Source organism: Terrapene carolina, unplaced genomic scaffold (genome assembly GCF_002925995.2).
Source record: "Terrapene carolina triunguis isolate 2854851 unplaced genomic scaffold, T_m_triunguis-2.0 Scaffold66, whole genome shotgun sequence".
NCBI classification, from domain to species: domain Eukaryota; kingdom Metazoa; phylum Chordata; order Testudines; family Emydidae; genus Terrapene; species Terrapene triunguis.
In genome coordinates, this window is record NW_020664417.1 from 34,517,291 (window position 1) to 34,538,367 (window position 21,077).

Here is a 21,077-nt window from a genome sequence, read left to right on the forward strand (position 1 = left end):
AGAAAACAGGAATCATTTTATTCCTGCTTGGGCAATTTTTCTGATAACGCTGCCTCAAAAAGACAAACTCGCGTTGACCTTTTTCTTAGGGTTTGTCCATAACGCAAGTTAGTGCACAGCAAGCCAGGGTGTTAATCTTGCTGCACATTATCTTGTCATGTAGACAATTTCTTACACTTTCTGCACATGCTTCCACTGCCATCTGTCCTGTGATCTCCCTCCTTTGACATACCTGCCCAGAAAAGTTAGCTGTCTTAAGCATTTGTATAGTTCTCCCCTAGAGGATTTTTCTTTTCTTGTGCTACGCTTCTACTGCTGTCTTTTCCTGGATGACTTGCATTTTCATTATCTCAAGCAGCCACATCACTAGCTCTATTTGTGCCAGTTATCTCAGATGAAAACTTTTTCATTTCATTGACACTTCCAGCAAACAATTTTGACTTTTAATAACCCCCCCGCAAAAAAAATTAAGCTAAAAATTGTTGAAAAGGAACATTTTTTCCAGACTTAAACAATGAAGAATTTTAGAAACAAGCAATTACTTTCCATGAAGATTCACATTTTATCTAAAACCCAGTTATCTGTCAAATGTTCTGACAAATTTCAACTAGCGCTAAAAGTGAACTTAGTGGACCACAGAATCCTGCCCATAGTGTATAATATACATTCCAGAACCTCTTTATCCAGTCTTCAGATAACACCACCTGGGGGTTCTCTGTTGATGCAGTGCCTCCCGCTGTGGCACACAGCAAATAAAAGACTATTATGATGTGAAGTCATGAACTTGTCTCATTGTTCCAGTCTCTACAAATGCCTCTTTCTTATATCCCCTCTCCAGTCATGGTTACGGTTGTATGCTGTGGTACTACTCTTCAGTCGTACCAATGCTGGTATTTTCCAGATAGCCAAACAAAATTAATGGTTAAGAACTGTGTGCATATGCGGGAACTGCACACACAGATGAGTGCAAGAGAGCGTTTAGAGATCACACTTTCATGCTGCATCTAATTTACTTTTACATTGGACAAGCTTAAAATATTATAGTTTTGAGACTTCTCATTTTACTTTTTGCATTGAACTGCAGAAAACAAGATAATTTTGCAGTATGCACTCAAAATTCTTCTCTGCAGATAATTCACATTTCAATTATCTCCACTGTACGTTGTCATTCTTAGGCACTTGCAAAACTGAGAACCTGTCATACAATTCCATGTCATGGTTTTCCAGTGGGAAGCATGTTTATGAATTGTTCATAGGTCTGAGATCACAAACTAGCATTAAAATGAATAAAACACTGCCTGAACACTTCACAAAGAATTATGAAGGAAAAACGGAGACATTAAGGAAAAATCTTTATGAACTTTAATTCATGATAGAGAGAGGATGTACTTAGAGGGAGACACAGTGAAGAGAGGATATAGTACAGACAACATGAGAGAAGATGGGAGGAAAAAAGATGGGAAAAGAGGAAGGAAGAGAGGAGAGTGTGGTTACTGAATATAAAACATTGGCCTGAAGAAACCCATACGCACTCAAACCCAGGGTGCATATATACCAAGATACACAAATAAATGAAACAAAACAATAGACTGAAGGAAACGAAGCAGAACAAAAGCAAGAGAGAAATACTGGACCATATTCTTGTACCTTTAACTATATATTATTTCAGGATGGTTTATTCTTATTGTAGGGTCTTTACTGGAAGGTTATTTTTAATATTTTTAGAAAGTTAGATTCCAAACATTTATCTGAAAAATAAAAAATAAAACATTTTATTTTATGCTTCAATTTTTTATGGCAGGAGACAATGTGGGATCTGGGGAACTTGACTATAGGATCGAGTGTGCAGAGCCATTTAGGCTGGCATTTTTGGATCTGAAGTCAAATGGTTGCATTTGTTGGGATGCTAGGTCTTGAAAAGCATTGATATGTGTTTGCAATTGAAATGCTGGATTTGTGCATGATGCACCTGGTTTTCAAAGATGCTTTCAGGAAATATATTTGGGATCCCCAGGTCTCACATAGTCTTAGTCCACCACAGTGACAGATACATCATTATATATTTTGGTTTATGAAAATGATGACAAAGGGAGATGGGGTGTCCATCCACTTAGCCTAGGCACCCTTGATACAAACACGGACTACAGCACAAGTAATATTCTAAGTGCAGCAGTACAGTTGAATATAACCCAACAGCAGTAAGCCAGCCAATTTACTTAAAAGCTCAGCTCCCATTGCCCCCCTTCCAAAAATTCCCCACCTGTACAACTTACCTACATCTTCAAGTTCCTGGAAAAAGATGACCCCTGCAACATACATAAGGTTTATCAGATTTATAAATAGTGCATATAATGTTTGTTTCTATAAAAAGCATGTGTTTATTAAAAGGTATTGCAATGCATGCTATTACAGTAAAATCATAATAAAGATTCAACTGCAATATGGGCGAGCCAAGGTTTTCATAGTTTAGGACTGGATGTAGTTACAAAAGAGCTGTTTTATTATATCCTTGTCTCAATGGAATCATTTCAGAATTAAACTTTAGATGTGAACTCCACCCAAACCTTTCCTGAATTGCCTTGACAAACTGCCACTGGATTTTGTGTAATGTTTGTAAAGTTTATGGTACAGGAGTACTTTTTAAAATTCATAAAGACATGATTTTTTGGGGACATTAGCATCTCTCCTGCATCACCACAGACATCTACCCTCTTTCCTACAGTAATCTAGCTGCCATCTATGTCTCTGTCTTTTGAACGTTGCAGAACATGCCCTCCTGCCCTCATCTTGCTAGTTGTCTGACGTCTAAATAGTGTGCCAGATTGACTCTCCTCACCGGTCTCTCTATAGACTGAACATCTGCTGAACCAGTTATCAAACTGCTCCTGTTACCTCTGAGCAATGCAGCAAGAAAAAAATGCTGAAATCTGCTTGTCTAGCCTATTTATGCCCATTTTTGTGTCATGGGAACATACATATGATTCTCCTGAGCCAAAGAGCATAGAGATGAGAAAGCTAGAGAAATGGAAATTCACCAGAACATCACATGCAGAGTTAGAGACTGGTAGGAAAGTGTAACACTCCTTTAAAAAATGCTTGGAAAGTGGGATTTCATGCCAGTGCCATGATAATTGAGAAGTATGCTACAAATCAATTTTTTTTTTGTGGGGGAGGTGATTACCTGTATTTTTATAAAGAATTAAAGTGAGGAACACACCAAGAAATACAATTAAAAGAAGGCCAAGCAATCTATAAAGCTGAATGCTAGTCCACTGACTCACAGCTCTTTCACTTTCTCTCATGACCATTGACTTTCAGTGAGACTTAGGCTCCTGTGCCTAAGTCATGGTTCTGAAAATAGTGTTTTCAGACAGGTGTTTTTGATAGCTTTACAACAAATCAGCATTTTTGCTTTGCTATCCTGTGGCTATGTGAAATCAGATACCTACAGTTCTTTCTCATTCTTAAATGACATCATTGAATGGAGATTATCACTTTATTATTCTACTTCTACAAAATCTGGTTACTAGTTGAAGATTTTTTTTTAAATTTCCTATTGTGTGGTGCAGTGCATAAACCTGGAATAATGCATAGAAATAATTATGTATTGAGCATACCATATCTACTGATTTATTACCTACAAATTGAGGCCACAGTTTTTAGAAATCTATCATAAGGTTTCCATTATATTTACAGTTGTATGGATGCAATATCGTTGCATATACTAAAGAATAGATTCTGTCCTCACACTTTGTGCAACCACAATGATTTCAGGGAGGCTGAACGCAATATAAGTGAGGGTATAGTCTGATCTTCAGTTTCCACTTATAAAGTACTATACAATACATCATTTTCATTAGACAATAGCAGGTGGCTGAACTGCTCTAGTTGCCCCCAGGGTTTACCTTCTAAGAACAGGTTGATTTGATTTATTTTTAATTAAATAACAGTGGTAAGTGTGTTCTGCAATATAATCTGTGTACCAGTGTTCTAGTAGATTGTCAGCATTTTAGCTGAAATCACTTTCTGCAGCTGTAATAAGCTGTTAAACACTGGTATGAAGAGTTAAAATCCACCTAGGACCAATGTTCCTTTTCTATCACTACCTATATTTATTGGAAACCACTCCTGCTCCCTAAAGAGCTGAGGAGCTTTTTAATAAGGCTGAGATGAGACGATAGAGGGAAAGAGGATAACACGGGAAGAAGAGGGGAGAAAGGAGATGTGATTTGAAAATAAGAGGGGAAAAAATGAGCAAAGAGAACAGGGAGAGTGGGTGGAGGCAGTTTAACTGGGTATTTCAAAAACTGTCTGCCTGTTGCTCAGACTTTATTTAAGAAAAAATCCCTCTTCTTTCTTGTGGTAAGAAATACGCCATAGAGAATTACAGCAGGATTTTAAAGGATTTAAGGGCTTGTCCATAAGGAGTATTGGAGAGCTCAATTGCTAATAAATAGTATTGTCCATAGACTTATTGTGAATCCTTCCAAGACTGATATTGTTAGGAGTTATAGGATAGTACTAGCAGCTGCAGATTTTTGGGGCAGTGGACTGGTTAAGTACTAGCTTTCGTTTGTTAATACTTAGCTAATCACTAACAGATATATAGTTGATAATGCTGAGCATTTATCAAATAGTCAAAAATCCCATTTTTGCTAGGTTTGATTATAATCTGTTCAAAATTTTCAGATCCCTAAAATTGATCTGAACTGAAACACCATCCATCTTTTCACTCACAGCCTGTGGTGGAAAAGGGAGAGGGCAGATGAGCTACACATTTGTTCCTTCTGCAGATGGAGCCTATCCTAAGTGAAGTGAACAGGTCTCTCCTGCTGTATTGAGGCCTAGAATCTTAAACCATCCAAAGCGAATAGAAGATGACAAGAGGCTACCTTAAATTGTAAACATGTTATGTGAAAACTGTTTATAAATTAAGAATAAATGAGAGTCAAAACATTTGTTACAAATTAGATGTGTTTAAACTGTACAATTGTGATGAAGGCTTGTGGTGAGGTCACAATTGTTATGGGAACAACATTTGTTGTCTTATAAGAGGAAGTGTGCCCCTGGAACCAGTAGATGTGTGTTTGATAGGTTAATTTACATAAGATGAATTTCCCTCCCCTTTCAGAAAAAAATGCTTGCAGAGGGAGTGAGGAGAGAAGAGGATAGATGCTGCTGCATGTCAACAAACTTCACCTTCATGATGGTGGTTATCCCCAGCACTTGCTGGGACCCCAGATTTGCCATCATATCACTTTCATGATCCTAAAAGATGTATTGACCAGACCGGGAGACAGTCAAATTACATCACCACCTCCTGTGCTGTATCCTGACCAACACCTTAGTTCTCCATTGTTATTCCCTTGATCTAGGGCTTGATCTTATACCATTAAAGTTAATGGAGGTTTTCCATTGACTTGAATGGGAACAGAATCAAGCCCCTAATGTGTGAATTTCCTGTCACATTTTCCCTACCTTTTTCTTTTTGCCTTTTATTTAATATGATTCTGGCTTACTACCCCTGCAACACTAGTGTGAATCTGGGACCAGAAAAGCGAACTAAAAACAATTCCTTAGCCTGATCCTGGCAAAAGTATGGCTAGAATCAAGGCAGATAAATGTCACGAACACATTGTGTGAGGTGCATTTGATGTTTTTTTCAGCAGCAAGCATCAGAGGCAGAAGCTGCATTTTCTTTCTTTTGCTATTCTTTTCTCTTTTCTATGTATGTCTTTTCTTAAAAGAAACAGGATTATGCTTTAACAACAACCAGAAACTTATAACCGAATCTCTCCTTTCTCAAAAAAGGCTAATACTATGTAACAAACTATCAAGTAAGGGCTTTTCTCTTTAAAAAGACTCTAGGCCAGAATAAGGGAAATTATAAAAATGAAGTTCTGCTTACCAAAAACAGTTCACATATTTAAAATTTGTATTTGTCGTCTTTCTGTCTAATAAACAGTTAACAGGTTTTTATAGTGGTGCTTTGCAATGTGAATAGGACAGCCATAACTTTACAAAAACCTTGAACCACAACTGTAGCATTAAAATTATTAATTCAAATTAAGAACAGCTTCCACCAATAAACTGTCTAAACAATGCCATCTAATCAAACCAGGAATCTTTATCACTGGACTATTTGGAAAGAATGATAGTGTGTTTTGCCTTTAGCTTTTTTTCTACTAGGGATTTGTTTCTTTCTTGTCAGTGGAGTATGGACAAATGCCAGTACTTGTTTTCATTTTGATCTTCAAAAAGAGATTATTACATGGTTGAGCCCATAAGATGCTACTTTGTATATAAATATATGTGACGATGGAATTAGGTGGTTAATAAAAGGTACTTTATACCCTGATTAAGATTTTACGAAGGCCTGTTATGATACAGAGGTAGACTCATAGTGGTGCAGCTAATATGCTGAACTTTCACCCCACTCCAGTTGTAAAAATATGTGATCTTCAGTCCTGTTCTTCCATCGGTGTTGGACTTGTCTCCTTTTCCCCAGCTGCGTCATTCAACAAAAGGTGTTTGGACCAGCTTTCTGCAGTGTAGATGGTCCTATGTTTATCTCACAGCTGAAGATCTATGGTTCTTCAACTGTCAGTAATATTCTCTCTCCTTACTGCCTAGTAAGGGTTTCATTTTCTTATGATTCAGGGCAAATAATGCCATTTTCATCTATTTGAGCCTTTGACCTCAGCCCAGCAAACCAGAGGCATTAGTCAAGAGACCCGTGGCTAATATCACTCCAACAAGCTAAAGTTCTTGAGCCATAACCTAGAAAAGAATTGTGCCTTAAATCAGCTCAGCAAGCGAGAGGTACTAAACTAGTAATCTCACAGAAGCCTCTGCCTTGACAACAACTCCTACAGCCGGGCATCTCATCTTTTTTGTTATCTTTCTCACAGTCTATTTTTCATTTCTACGAGGGAGCTTGAAGAACATCCTGTAAAAGAAAAGAAGCAAATTGTCCTAAAGGTCTGAGTATAGATCATGGACAAGGAACCTCCTCTTTCTTCTCCCAGACACCTAGCAGAACTGGAAAACTCAGTAGCTAATGTTAGACTGATCTAAAGGTCACTGGTTGAATCCAGGTTTTTGGCGCAACCCTTCTGCCTCCCCCCACCCCCCGATCCTCATTGCTTCTATTTCTTTCATAAAGTAAAGATGTTTTAAATGATAGCATAGCTTCTCTCCTACGTCTGTTAAGGTCCTAATTAAAAAATTGTACAATCTCAAATTGGAAAAAAGTCTAAGCCAGACTTCCTAGGTGAGGATCACAAATCGTTCCTGCTAGAGCATCTGTGAAGTGTGAAACAATGTTTGAACCAGGATTTTTCTCCTGTCTGAATAGGAAGTTGGCAAATGTCATTAGCTATTTCTCCCTTACCCTTCAAATAAGGACAGATTATTATTTGACCATATAAACACCTTGTGCTATTATGGTATTTAAAGGAGCATGGCAAGGTGCTAAAAATCTCATGTCCTGATCCAGACCAAAAAAGTCCATTATGATGCATGCACAGGTTCACCCGATGGATAGAAATAACTAGACTTATCAGTGAAGTTGCACTTTAGACTCTAAAGGGGAGTTCAAAATAGGCTTAATTACTTACACAAAATATAGAATACTAACCAGGAAGACACTGCCACCTCTTAACTCCATCTGCAGTGGCAGGAACAACCAGCAAAACCGGAGTTGATCAACAGGGACTTTAAAGATCAAGGGCAAAGGATCTTTCTTACTTCTACACAGGCTGGATATGAAAATGGACTGTCTTGCAATATTTCATCACTTCTACTTCCAGTCCTGGCAGGAAACAGGAAGGGTAGATACACACAAAGATGAAAGAATTTGAGGGAGCAAGGAACAATACTAATTGTTTGAAACCTTAAAATAAAGGTTCAGTTCATGTTCAAGTTTTGCATGATGGTTGGAGTCAGTTCTTGTTTTACTTGCCCCAACTCTTTATCAGATTTAAAAAAAAAAAACCTGGAAATGAAGTATGGTGAGTATTTTCTTGCTTTCATTTCCAATTTTGTGGTGGAAATAAAGAACTGTATGCACTTTACAGTAAGTGTAATTGAAACATTGTGCCTCAGTTTACTAAAGCACTATCAGGTGATACGATCTCAGGTCAGTGATTTTTGCCTTAATTTTCGGTCAACTTTATCAGCCATCACTTTTCAAAAAGAAAGGCGGTTTTTGTTTTGGTCTTAATGCAGTAGAAACGCAAGTAGTTTGCCCTTAGGGATTTACTCTTTGTGGTTAGCTATTACAGTTGAAAAAGGAGGCAAGCAGCTGTGACCCCAAAGCCAAATGTGAATAATTATTCAGTGTGAGATACAATTCCTACAGAGATGAAATGCGTGTTCATCTACTTGATCTTAGAAGAGAAGCGGCAGGCAAGGGCCTAAACAATACATGGCAAGGGAAGAACAAAGTCCTCCTACGAGGGTAAGAAAAAAAGAATAAGAAGTGAATTGTGAGCACTTCAGCCTCTCAGGATGCGGAACAAAAGAATGCCAAACCAGAAACTCAAATGAAAAAGAAATGTAAAAGGCAGCCTTACTAGCTGCCCAGTGGTAGAATAGCTTAATAGCTGTGTTCTGCACTATGGCCTGAATCCAAACCCATTGAAATTGAAGGAAAAACTCCCTTTGGCTTTGGATCAGGGTCTATGAGACCTGGATCTAATTTCATATACAACAGGGAATAAAAGTGTTTAGCCAAATTTCCTAAGAGAAAATTGTCTTGAACCATTCAGCAGTGAACCAGTTTTATCTTTTGTCTTGTCTTTAGACTGCCATTAAGTGTGCCACTTAGTGCCAGCCATAGTGGTGCTGTTTTATGTTGTGGCATTATGAACAGCTGTGCACGGGCAACCTGGCAGGGAGCATAAACTCATTTCACATAGGTCATCTGATGGTAAGAACTCTGACGTGCTTTGAATTTGGACTTTTTTTTTTTAAATCTAACATAACTTCTCTCACCTGTGTTTATGCGTCAGTTTGCCCAGCTTGTTGGCTGTGGCATTAGCAACATTACATCTGCTAGCAGTTAGACTTAGCACATAGGCTGAGGTTGACTCATATTCATAGAAGATTATTAATTAAACACAACCTATAAAACAGAAACTACTAATAAAAGTGTCATTACACAGTGATTTGTGTGTTTGTTGCAAAGTATCTTCATACCATAGGAGGAGGAGGTAATATCTCTGATGCCAGTGGGTGCAGGATAGCAGCTTGTTGAAACAGGGTGCTGGTTAATGAGACTGAAAAAAGAAGATCCAGCAAAATCTGTTCCGGTGTTGCCATTGGCATGACTGCAGAATCTACTGTATCGCCTCAAGGTACTGGCTTTTGCAACCATTCTTCTTCTGCTATTGTTGCATTTACTATAATTAGGACATTTACCACTAGCTTTTTGTCTCTGAAAATTTAAATGAAACTTTTTGTCAAAAAGAGGGCATTATTTTTATTTGTTTGGAAGTGTTTTGATACATGACCCTTACAATCTTTTACTTTCTCCCATTCCACTTGCACCTCCTCCTGGAAAGAAGGGTAAAACTGAAAGAAATGTTTGATTCTATTCCAGGTTCAAAACAAAATACAAATGAAAAAAATCTGCTCTGCAAACTTTTCCATATAGTTATTGACTCAGCTTGTGGATATGTGGGGCACTCTGGAATGCTCCTTTTCTGCTCTATCACCTACTGATGTGATGTAGGAATTAAATTTGACAAGGCAAAAGGAAGCCAGGAGTGAAAGTGAATGCACTTTGAGTGAAAACTGGCAAACAGATGACTTTATGTATCCCTTTTAAAATAAGGCGGACAATGAGCTAATAGTTTCTATGCATGTTAAAAAAAAATCACACCGCTTTGCTGATGACTACAGTCCCACCGCTTTGTTAGCATTCTGGACCCAATTCTGCATTACCGTGGCTATGAATCCCATTGAAGTCAATGAGAGCTGCAGAGGCTCAATAACTTCAAAAATAAGGTAAACATTATCCAAAGATGGACCGAAGATAGATTCTGCTCAGCCTGTCAGGAATCAGGGCCTGCAGCAGAGCTACCCTCCAGGTAGCCTCATCACTACAGCAGACCTGCAGCAGGCTGCCTGATTGGCCATGCCACCGGATTGGCTGCAGAGACCAGTAGGCTGGCTCTTAAGGCAGTAACAGCTTGCTGGCTTCTTAACACTCATGCCCACCACTGTGCCTACTTCTGCCTTGAACCCCTCCTTGCCTGTTACCCTGCTCACTCCAGTTTCTTCCTCCAGTTCAACCCTTGGCTCTGGATGCTGATACCTGTTCAGACATTAGTCTAGATTGCCCTCATCCCAGTTGGCTGACACAGCCTTGGCATTGCAGAATTCAGTTCACTGTGTTTTCTATAATTTTTTAAGCCTCATCTGAAAAATGGCTAGATCTAGAAACTTCTGTACAGAAGAGGCAACCTCTTCACAACTGAGCTTGTAATCAGTTTTCCATTGTAAGGCTTTTTTGGGGGGTTATGTTCCATTATGCTCCAAAAAATGGCTTCAGCATTAGATTTTGTATTTGTGACCCAAGACAGGAAGGAATTATTTTGGTCAACTTTAAGGTTAACCAAACAAACCATTTGTCAGGTAGGAGAGTTGGGAAAAAATCAAATGTAAATTTCATTTGGTACATTTTACAGTGCTTTCATGTTATGCTCTCAGTGAGTGGTCTCCTCTCAGGTGCCCTGTCATGGTCTCTGGGTAGCCCTGCAAGCAGCCCCTCTTGGGTCCCCAGTAAATTGAAAATAAGGCTTTTACAAGTTCAGAAAAATCCCTCTGTATGGTCTGGTTTATTCCCTTAAAGTTCAAAAATAAGCACAAGTCTTCTCTCCAGCTTAAGCTTGGCATAGCCCTAGGTGTCTCCCCTGGTGTCTCAGGGTCTTCCCTGCTTTATCAAGCTACTTCTAGCACCTTGTAGCTGGGGCAACTCCCCTGGTCTCAGGCTTTCCCTGCAGAAACCTCTGTCTCACTCTCTACAGTTTCGTGAGCGTTCCACCCACCTTGCTGCCCTTTATAGGGGAATCAGCTCCTCCATACTCATCTGGTTCTAATTAAACCTGATACCTCATCCCAGGTGTGGCAGGCAGGCTATACAGGACTAGCCAGATTCAGGCCTCAGGCTTTTAAAGGGACAAGCCACCATTTTACAATGCCATATTATTGAGCTCGGTTCTCAGCTGCTATAGATCAATGGAGCTTCATTAGGTCAATAGAGCTATGCTGATTTTACTAACACTTGAGGGGTTTGTCCTATCAAGATTAGTTTGACCTAGAAGCTTGCAATTATATTTTTAAGAAGTGGAATTGTGTACAGTGTAATTATTCACTGAAAAAATTGGAAAATCAGAATTGCTCATTAGGTCCTAGAAACTCTAATAAAATCCACCAAAGGTCTAGCAGTCCTCGTAAGATTAACCAAATTTACAACAGAGTTGTATAGTCTACAAATGGTTGGATAGCATTTAGAAACCTCCTGGCTCCTTATTTTTTTAAATATCAGTATGCATTTATGATGCTTTTCATGTGCGTGTGCAAGTTATTTCATAGAATCATAGAATATCAGGGTTGGAAGGGACCTCAGGAGGTCATCTAGTCCAACCCCCTGCTCAAAGCAGGACCAATCCCCAACTAAATCATCCCAGCCAGGGCTTTGTCAAGCCTGACCTTAACTGGATACATATCACTTAACTAACAGAAAAGCATTGTAAATGAACACACAGATGTATAACCTCAACCTCTGGTTAATGAAGTTTTCTGTTGGGGGACATCCTATTAAGCTAAAGAAGATAACAGCTGGAAGATAATAAAAACCACACCATTTCAGTGGTGTATGCATTAGCAACAACAGTGATTCCATCCTATTTAGATAGATAAAGCCATTTGCACATCTGCATATTGCTTTTGGAAGTATGCAAATGGTTTTATCAGCCTAAATGAGATGGAAATCTTAATTTGAAAGAAATGGCAGATAACATAGTGTTAAGTCTGTCCTTATAGCTATATCAAATGCAATATTTTTTTGAAAGCATGATATTTCATCTTTAAAATCCCAACGAGCTCAAGAAAGCTGATGTTTTCTGAAATTAATTTTCTTCAGATCCATAGCTTTAGTTAGGCTGAAAACAAAAAGGAAATCTTAAAGTGAGATCCTGCCACCCTTATTCTTAATTGACTACAGCTGGTGTTGGATCAGGCCATTGTGTAGTCAGTACCTTACTTCACAAGTTATCCCAATGATTTCAGTTAGCATCCCCTTCCTATCACCCCTTCTAATGGATATTCATATGATGTTAAATATTTCTGAGAAACAAAATGAAAGGGAAAGTAACATTTGAGGGAAAACATTCAACATAGAGGTAATATTAATACAATATAGTTATTGTGGTGTAAGGAAGCAGGTGCTTGGGCCGTCAAGGGGAAGGGGCGGCACGTCGGGCTCTTCGGCAGCGGGTCCCTCAGTCCGTCTCGGAGGGAAGGACCTGCCGCCGATGTGCCCCCGAAGAAGAAAGCAGTGCGGTGGAGCTGCCACCGATCGCGATTGTGGGTTTTTTTTGTTTTTTTTTTCCACCGCTTGGGGCGGCAAAAACCCTGGAGCTGGTCCTGGGGGTAAGTGTACAGACCTTAAATTCTATAGACCTATCCAAAGAGAACACTAATCTTTTTTATCTAGGAAAGGTTAAGTGATTATTTTCACGAAGTTACTATGGAAAAGAAAACTTTGGAAAAGTGGTACAAAACCAGTGACTATCATCAAATTCTGCAATCAGCTAACCCAGTAAATTCTATACTAATTACTCATGACTTACATCAGTGTTACTGAAAGCAACATTTATACCTTTTGGTCTTATGCTAGATTATCTGTTCTATAGAACTGGTATTGCTGCTAAGAAGGCCCTCGCACACTATAGTGATGATCAACCTTGTGAAACTAGAGAGACTGAATGTAAGAACAAGCATGTTTAGCTATGCTGGGCAGGAGCTTTGGAACTGAAGAGGAGACCACTGAATCATTAAACCACAATATGTTAATATAGCCTATTCCATCATAAGCTTTAATAGCAAAATTTGGCCCTGCCTCTCACTTACACTGGTATATAGCCAAGTAAATTCACAGCTGGCAACAATCTTACTGTGGATTTATATCTTGGTAACTGACATGGAATCAGATTAATAATTACTATCAAAGTTGCCTATGCTTTATTGCAGTGTAGTGCTTGTTTTCCAGAGAAAATTCAAATGTCAAACTAATTTTGAAGACATCTTAAACCTACAGTGCTTCAAACAGAAGTAAGTACCCTTCCTATTAGGGTGCAGGCTCCTACATGCAGACCTAGAATCTAGACTATTGTTTCTGAAATAGTAATCTGAAGGGCGCTTGGTGGTGGTTCAGGGAGAGCCGGTTAGTCATTTATTAAGGGCTCTCCTGATTTCCAGGTGCTAAATTTAATTAAAGGATACTAAAAATACATACTTGCTTTCCTAGTCTTTTTCTATGTAAGAGATGGCTGTAGTTGCCGCAATGATGCTGTTTGATTGCTGGGGCTCCTGCAATCACACAGAAGCATGGTGTCCACAGGACAAATGCTCGAATAAGATGCAAGCTATTTACAAAAATGTTGAAGAATCTTTGCCTAGACAAATGCAAAGTGTGGGCTGCCAGCTATGAGGCCTCTCACGGCTTCAAAGAGGGGGAGAATTTGTCCTCTTGAGTCTAGATGATATGAGGTTAATTTTATAACTGAATGTGTTTGCAATGCTTCAAATGGATAAAGATAGCATCCCTCATTTTTTATTCTTCCTAAACTATCCTTTAATCTTGAATTCATCCATGCACACATCCTTGCTCTGTAAAGTAATGCTAGACCCTGTTGATTTAGCTCAAGATTACCAGAATATGTTTCTAAATTAGATCTCTATAAAGTTAGCTGATTCTCATTTGGGCTGTTTTGATCTGCACTGTTTCAATGCAATGTAATTTTTCCAATAACATTGTAGAACAACAACAAAAATCTTACTAATGATTGCTACAAACTTTTATATACATAATACTTCATTAAGATGTGTTGTATTGTAATGCCTGTATAATGTCATCAGGTTTATAGGTAAATTGGATTACGCACAAGGAAAAACTCACTAAAACATTCAAGTTGGTGCTTATTATTTTATGCCACTTTCACATAAAGGCAGGGGGGAAAAAACACTGAATCTGATTGCCATAATGAATGAGAGTTTAATGTAAAATTTTAATATAAAAAGATGTATTCCAATTAAATATTTGATTGTTTTCAGCAAAGAAATGAGCCAAAATACACTATTCCTATCAGTTCTGCATGCTTCTCTTGGTCTACAGTTGTAGGACTGAGACACATGGTTTTCTCTCTTGCATTCTGCCCTGCTCCATAGAAGCTCATCTACATTAGCCATGTGAATGAGCCAGGCTGGGGTAAAGGAGGGTCAAGGCTGGGAAGCCACCTCTGAATTAATCACCCTTCCCCCCACATCCTTTGGGTAAAACCAGTGGAAGATAATATATACTTCATGTAGAGTTAATATATATGCCATTCCATTTTGATGTCCCCTATCCCCTATAGGATTAGCGCATATTTACTAATATATAATACACACATGGCCACCCTATGTGCCAGCTGCACAGTATGTGCATACACTCAGGATTTTTGAGCTCTTGAAACACTTGAGGCCAGTTTAATGGAGTTACAATGATTGATGTTCGATAAAAACCCTTGTCTTCCTTACAAACCAACACCAGGAAAGCCAGAATGTAAGGTGCTACTGAATTTACGTGGGGGGGGGGAGGGTAAGAGGGAGGGGAATCACACACAAAAATGAAATACTATCCTAGAATGTCCATTGCCATTCTTAAGACATTTTCTTTTTTCCTATTTTTAAGATGGTGACTAACAACTTACATGCTATGTTCAGTTTCAAAGTGCACTGAGACTATGGTGATGGGTGACTTAGAAAAGCCTAGAGACAGGATCTATCAATGACTTCTATCTTATGTATCATAACATTTTGGGCAAAAATGTGTCATTTAATTACTAGCCTTAACAGGGGGAAGTTTGGAGCTGCAGCAGCCTATAGGGACTTCAGGGCAGGATTGTGCATCACAGAAGCACAATCTCTCCCTCACTGACCCATTCTCAGAAGACTGTGCAGGCTACACTGTCCTATAAGACACTGCAAATGGTTCCTCTCAAGTGAGCAGACCACTCTACTGATTGTTGTGGGGTGGAGAGATGGTAATATATGACCTGGAGTCAACTGTAGGAACAGTAAATGTGCTTCCCTTGACTGCATGAATAGTAACTGATATGGCCTTATGCAGTCAAGAGGAAAGGAGGCTTCTTAGGTGTTTACCTTACCCTGCAAACCCATGTTAGGCCAAGCTATTTCTATATTCTTCTCTTTACCTTTCTTAATGCAGAAATTGGAATTTTTCTACCATCTTTAAGTAGTGTCTTTGAGTTGTCCACAATGACATCTGGATCTTTTTTGTGAAAGGTGATAACTAATTCAGCACTTATCAGTGTGTACATGTAGGTTAAATTGTTCCTTCCAAATGTATGTTACCTTGTATGTGTCTAAAATGAATGCTTCACCTGTAATTGTGTTGACAAATTACCCAAACCTTACCTTTTAAGAAAAGTTCAAAAATGTACTTTTAAAATCCTCCTGCTTTCTCCCACCATCCCATGACACACCCCCATTCTCCCCGACCTTCAGTAGAGCTCACAGGCTCTTAGTGCCCTTACCTGATTGCAATGGAGGGTGCAGCAACTATGGGCACTTCTCTGATAGGTTCTGACTCCTATTTAACCCAATATGTTCTGGGCCATGTAACTTCTGAATCTGTGGAGTCTTAATATAGTGGAAATGTGGCCTGACTCACTGACTACAAAGTGAAGCAAATATACCACTCGCTTAGAGCAAAGGCGTGGCCTTGTTACATGCGGAATGAGATGCAATGTAACACATGAAAGAACGGAACTGTTTTTGCTAGAATGAACCCTTACATTCTCAGCAGTGAGAACAGAAGCAATAGTTTCTTTTTCATAACTTCTTTCCTCAAGTATATGAGTCTTGGATGTTGTGACGGGTGTGTGTGTGTGTGTGTGTTAGTTATGTAAGGAAATAAGTATTTGACTTGAAGGGGCCCCTTTTTTAATCTGTTTCTCTCTGGTCAGTGTCCTGGAAGTCTCTTCTCAGCCACTTACACCCTACAGTTTCAACTACTAACCAACCCCATTGTCTTTTAACCATCTTCTTTGTACTCCACTCTGAAGCAGTCTGAAGGAGGCAAAACACAGTGATCCTAATTTCTTTCAAGGAGGTCTCCTGATGTTTGTGATAAGCAAATACTAGATTCTATAACAAACTGGAAATTATGTCACCAGACCGACATGCATGAAGAAACATTTGCAATGTTTTTTAATATTAAATCAATACTTTTATATAGAACTTAATTAGAAAGGTGCTTTCTGACTGTTTCCTTCTGTTACCCTGAATTTGAGGGTGTGTGTACCTCAGAATGTGATCAAGCCAATTGCAACCATGTTATGTGCAGTCAGCCACCATGAATTAATAAAATAGAACACCACATAGTTAAGGGTTAATTGGAGACAGGCTTTTAGAAGCAAGGTCATATCTAGCTGGCAGCTTCTGCTAATCCAAATGAGCGCAGGGGACAAGCGAGACTGAAAACCTTGGTGGCTGGAAAATCTTGAGTCTAGACGCCTCTGATGTAGAAGCTTATTGAAAGTTAGGAAAAGTGATGATCCAGTAGGGGTCACTATGATCTATGTGTTTTGTAGAAGTTCGTTATAAAAGATTAGCTAATGGAGTGTATTTTGGAGCAGTCCTCTGAAGCCGTCTTGAGAGATATTTTTCCTGAAAACTTTTCTCCCCGTTGGGTGAGCAACTGGTCACTGAAAACCTGCTGTTAATTATTCAATGCTGTTCCAGATGTTAGGTAAATATCTGGGATGTTCTAAGCCTATTGTTTATGTCTGTGTGTGCTTAAATCTTATAAACTGCAGTGTTAGATAAAGCACGCTTACCTACATGAATCTTATCAGATGGAATTGCTGTGTTCCCACTGATTTATTCCTGACACCACCTGGAAAGATATAGTTAAGTTACCACTCTTGGGGGTTCTGAAAATCCTGGCTAACACTTCTATACATCAGACTGCTGCAGAATCAAACCATGTTATGCTGTAGCATTCAGGAATCTTTTCAGAATTTAGGGCCAGGATGCTATAGAGTACACATGATCTTCCTGAGACAGATCTTCCCAATTTAGATGTTTGGGTTTCAAATCCCCAAGCTGCTGTTCCAGAAAAAAAATAATTTTCTCATCAAGATTTTTCATGTCTGTTTTAAAGTCAATGTATTGTACAAATGAAAAACCCTTCAAATTTTATTATGGTTATCAACAAAACAAGATTATTTTATAGCATCTGGAGGCTATATTATATAGTATCTGAGAAATCAATGGCTCCAGAGACTCAAGACTGATCACAATTTCCATCTCCAAGCCCAGATAACTTAAAGTTCTACTCTAGATAAGAATTCATCCACCTCTTAAAGTGATGACATTTTTATTCTGATTTTTTTTTAGACTCCATCAGAAAAAAATGGGCAAGAAGAGTGGCTAAAATTGTTAACTACATGAAATAAGATTTAAGTGGAGTCTGAGAAGAAGAGCTTATAACTTTTAGGAGAGAAAAGATAAGTTTGATAAATCCAATAAGTCAGCATCTCTGAGTTTAAATAAATAAGCAAGTTGCCCAGAATCTTAAGAAACCTTTTTTTCCAGGCCCATTTCTGAGGCAAGTCAGGAAAAAATACTCCAGGTCCAAAGGCACCAAAAGGAATTACTATGAAGAATGGCTAGGGTTGACTAGCAAGTTACAATATAAAGATTATTTTTTAAAGAGTGAGGGGGAGGGGAGAGCCTATTTGATACTAGAAGCCAACAAATCAGACAACTAGGCCAATTGAACAAAACAATTCATAGCATGCATCAGAAGAACAATGAAATTTGCTTACTCATAACCCTTTCCCAGCTTCTTTAATTCGTCCATATTTCTTAATTATAGAACATAAAAACTACAATATTTCAGCCACCGTGGGCCATTGTTCCATTTTCTTTTGCCTTTGTGATTAAGAAATAAATATTTTAGCTACAGTGTAGCAAAAAGTCTTAGATCTTCTATTCTCTTGACAATTGCCTTAGACAGCAGAAATGTGTTCTGGTAGATGTCTTGCCATCAAACATTGTTGCTTCCTTTTTAATATCCCAGTGTACATGATGGGTAATGAGTCACGTGTAATCATCAAAATTAAAGTAGAACAGGATATCTCTGGAGCCTGAGACAAACAGAGGAGAGGAGGAATTTGGAGGAAGAATTATTTGTGTAATGAATTAATGAGAAATCCATGAACAAAAGCTTGCTACTCTCTACAAACTCTTACTTCTTTTTTTGAACGTTGGGTATGTTAAATCTTGATATAGATCAAGATATGAATTTTGTAGCTTGGGCATATCCCACTATTAATAGTATAAATTAAAAATGGTCCTGTCACAAATTTCAGATCCTAATCTAAATCTTAACTTTCTCAAAGTTCAGGCATGTTTGGATTTAGGGTTTTGGTTCATATTCATCTCTAACAAAAAAAAATCAGTCAATCATTTAAACCAATTAAGTCTTCAGAGAGAGTATTTATCTAGTGGTTACAGAATACACGAGGAGAGTCTGGACTCCTGGCTTCTATTTCCAGCTCTGCCTCTGACTCACTATCTGATCTCCATCAAATCACAACTTCTCTCAGGTTTCTTTTTGCCCAAAGATAAAATGGGGATACTATTTTCCTATCTCACAGGAGGGTTTATATATTGACGGTTTATATATTGATGTTTGTACAATGCTTTCAGATTCTTGAGTGAAAGGTATTATATAAATGCAAAGTACTGGTATTCTCCATAATCTCATCTATAAGCAGGAGAATAACGGGTGAAAGTTTAAGATGCAGCATTACTGAGTGTGAACCAATGTTCAAATGCAACAAAGTGAATGGAATTATTTTGCCATTCAATCACCAGACTTTATGTTCTGCTTAAGGCAACATAGACACAATGTGTAAAACAGGTGACTCTGATTATAGCATAGTACCTTCCAGATGAGCTTGCCATAGCTAGATTTCTGGCAGATGCAGATATAGAGCTCTGCCAACTCCAATAGAATCTGAAGTTGGTGAGACAGAAAAGGACGTATGTAACTTGACAGGACTCAAATGCTAAAGGTTACTCAGTCACTATGACATCAACTTTTTTCCTGCAAAAAAAAAAAAAAAAAAAAAAACACGTCCCATCTTCTAGATTTTTGGATGAGTACTTGATTTCAGAAAGGTTTGCAGATTGACAGTGCAGGAAAAAAAAATATTTTCTTGAGGTGAAACTTGAGGATGATAGATAGCTGTGATGTTAAACTGCTTCAAAATCCTAATAATTCACAAAGTCCCTTTCATCGTGTACTGGGTATCTTTGAACCAAAGGAAGAAAACTCAGTAGTCAGGTATGTCCTATAATACTGGGCTTTAACATTCAAGTCTGTGCAATGGGACAAATATTGATCCTATTGAAGTCGATGAAAACTCCCACTGATTTCACTGGGGCTAGGATTTTGTCCTGTCTGAGCATCCATGGAGCACTTAGTTCTCAGAGTCCTGAGATGTCATACACCTGGGACAAATGTAATCTTGGGACAATCTCCTCTTTGGCTTTTACGCATCTGGAGGGGAAGTCCCGAGGACTTAACTTTTTTAATTTAATTTTTGGAGGGATTGTTTTCTTCTTTACAAAGCAATTTGGGTAAAATTTTCATAAACATGTAAGTGACTTTATGAAAACAGGATTTAGATTAATAAGTGTCCTAGGCAAATTGACATAAGTGCCATTTTAACCTTTATTATTTTAAAACTAAAGAAATTAAGAGGGAAATTTATTTAGATATGGATCCTTTGCCATAATCTAGAAGAATGGTCAGTGTTAACACTAAAATGAAAGGCCTATAACTGAGTATCACAGAATGAACTCTCTTTTACCGTCAGAGAGGGAAGTTGTTCCAGGTATTCATAGATTCATAGATTCTAGGACTGGAAGGGACCTCGAGAGGTCATCGAGTCCAGTCCCCTGCCCGCATGGCAGGACCAAATACTGTCTAGACCATCCCTGATAGACATTGATCTAACCAGAGATGGAGATTCCACAACCTCCCTAGGCAATTTATTCCAGCGTTTAACCACCCTGAGAGTTAGGAACTTTTTCCTAATGTCCAACCTAAACCTCCCTTGCTGCAGTTTAAGCCCATTGCTTCTTGTTCTATCCTTAGCGGCTAAGGTGAACAAGTTTTCTCCCTCCTCCTTATGACACCCTTTTAGATACCTGAAAACTGCTATCATGTCCCCTCTCAGTCTTCTCTTTTCCAAACTAAACAAACCCAATTCTTTCAGCCTTCCTTCATAGGTCATGTTCTCAAGACCTTTAATCATTCTTGTTGCTCTTCTCTGGACCCTTTCCAATTTCTCCACATCTTTCTTGACATGCGGTGCCCAGAACTGGACACAATACTCCAGCTGAGGCCTAACCAGAGCAGAGTAGAGCAGAAGAATGACTTCTCGTGTCTTGCTCACAACACACCTGCTAATACATCCCAGAATCATGTTTGCTTTTTTTGCAACAGCATCACACTGTTGACTCATATTTAGCTTGTGGTCCACTATAACCCCTAGATACCTTTCTGCCGTACTCCTTCCTAGACAGTCTCTTCCCATTCTGTATGTGTGAAACTGATTTTTCCTTCCTAAGTGGAGCACTTTGCATTTGTCTTTGTTAAACTTCATCCTCTTTACGTCAGACCATTTCTCCAATTTGTCCAGATCATTTTGAATTATGACCCTGTCCTCCAAAGCAGTTGCAATCCCTCCCAGTTTGGTATCATC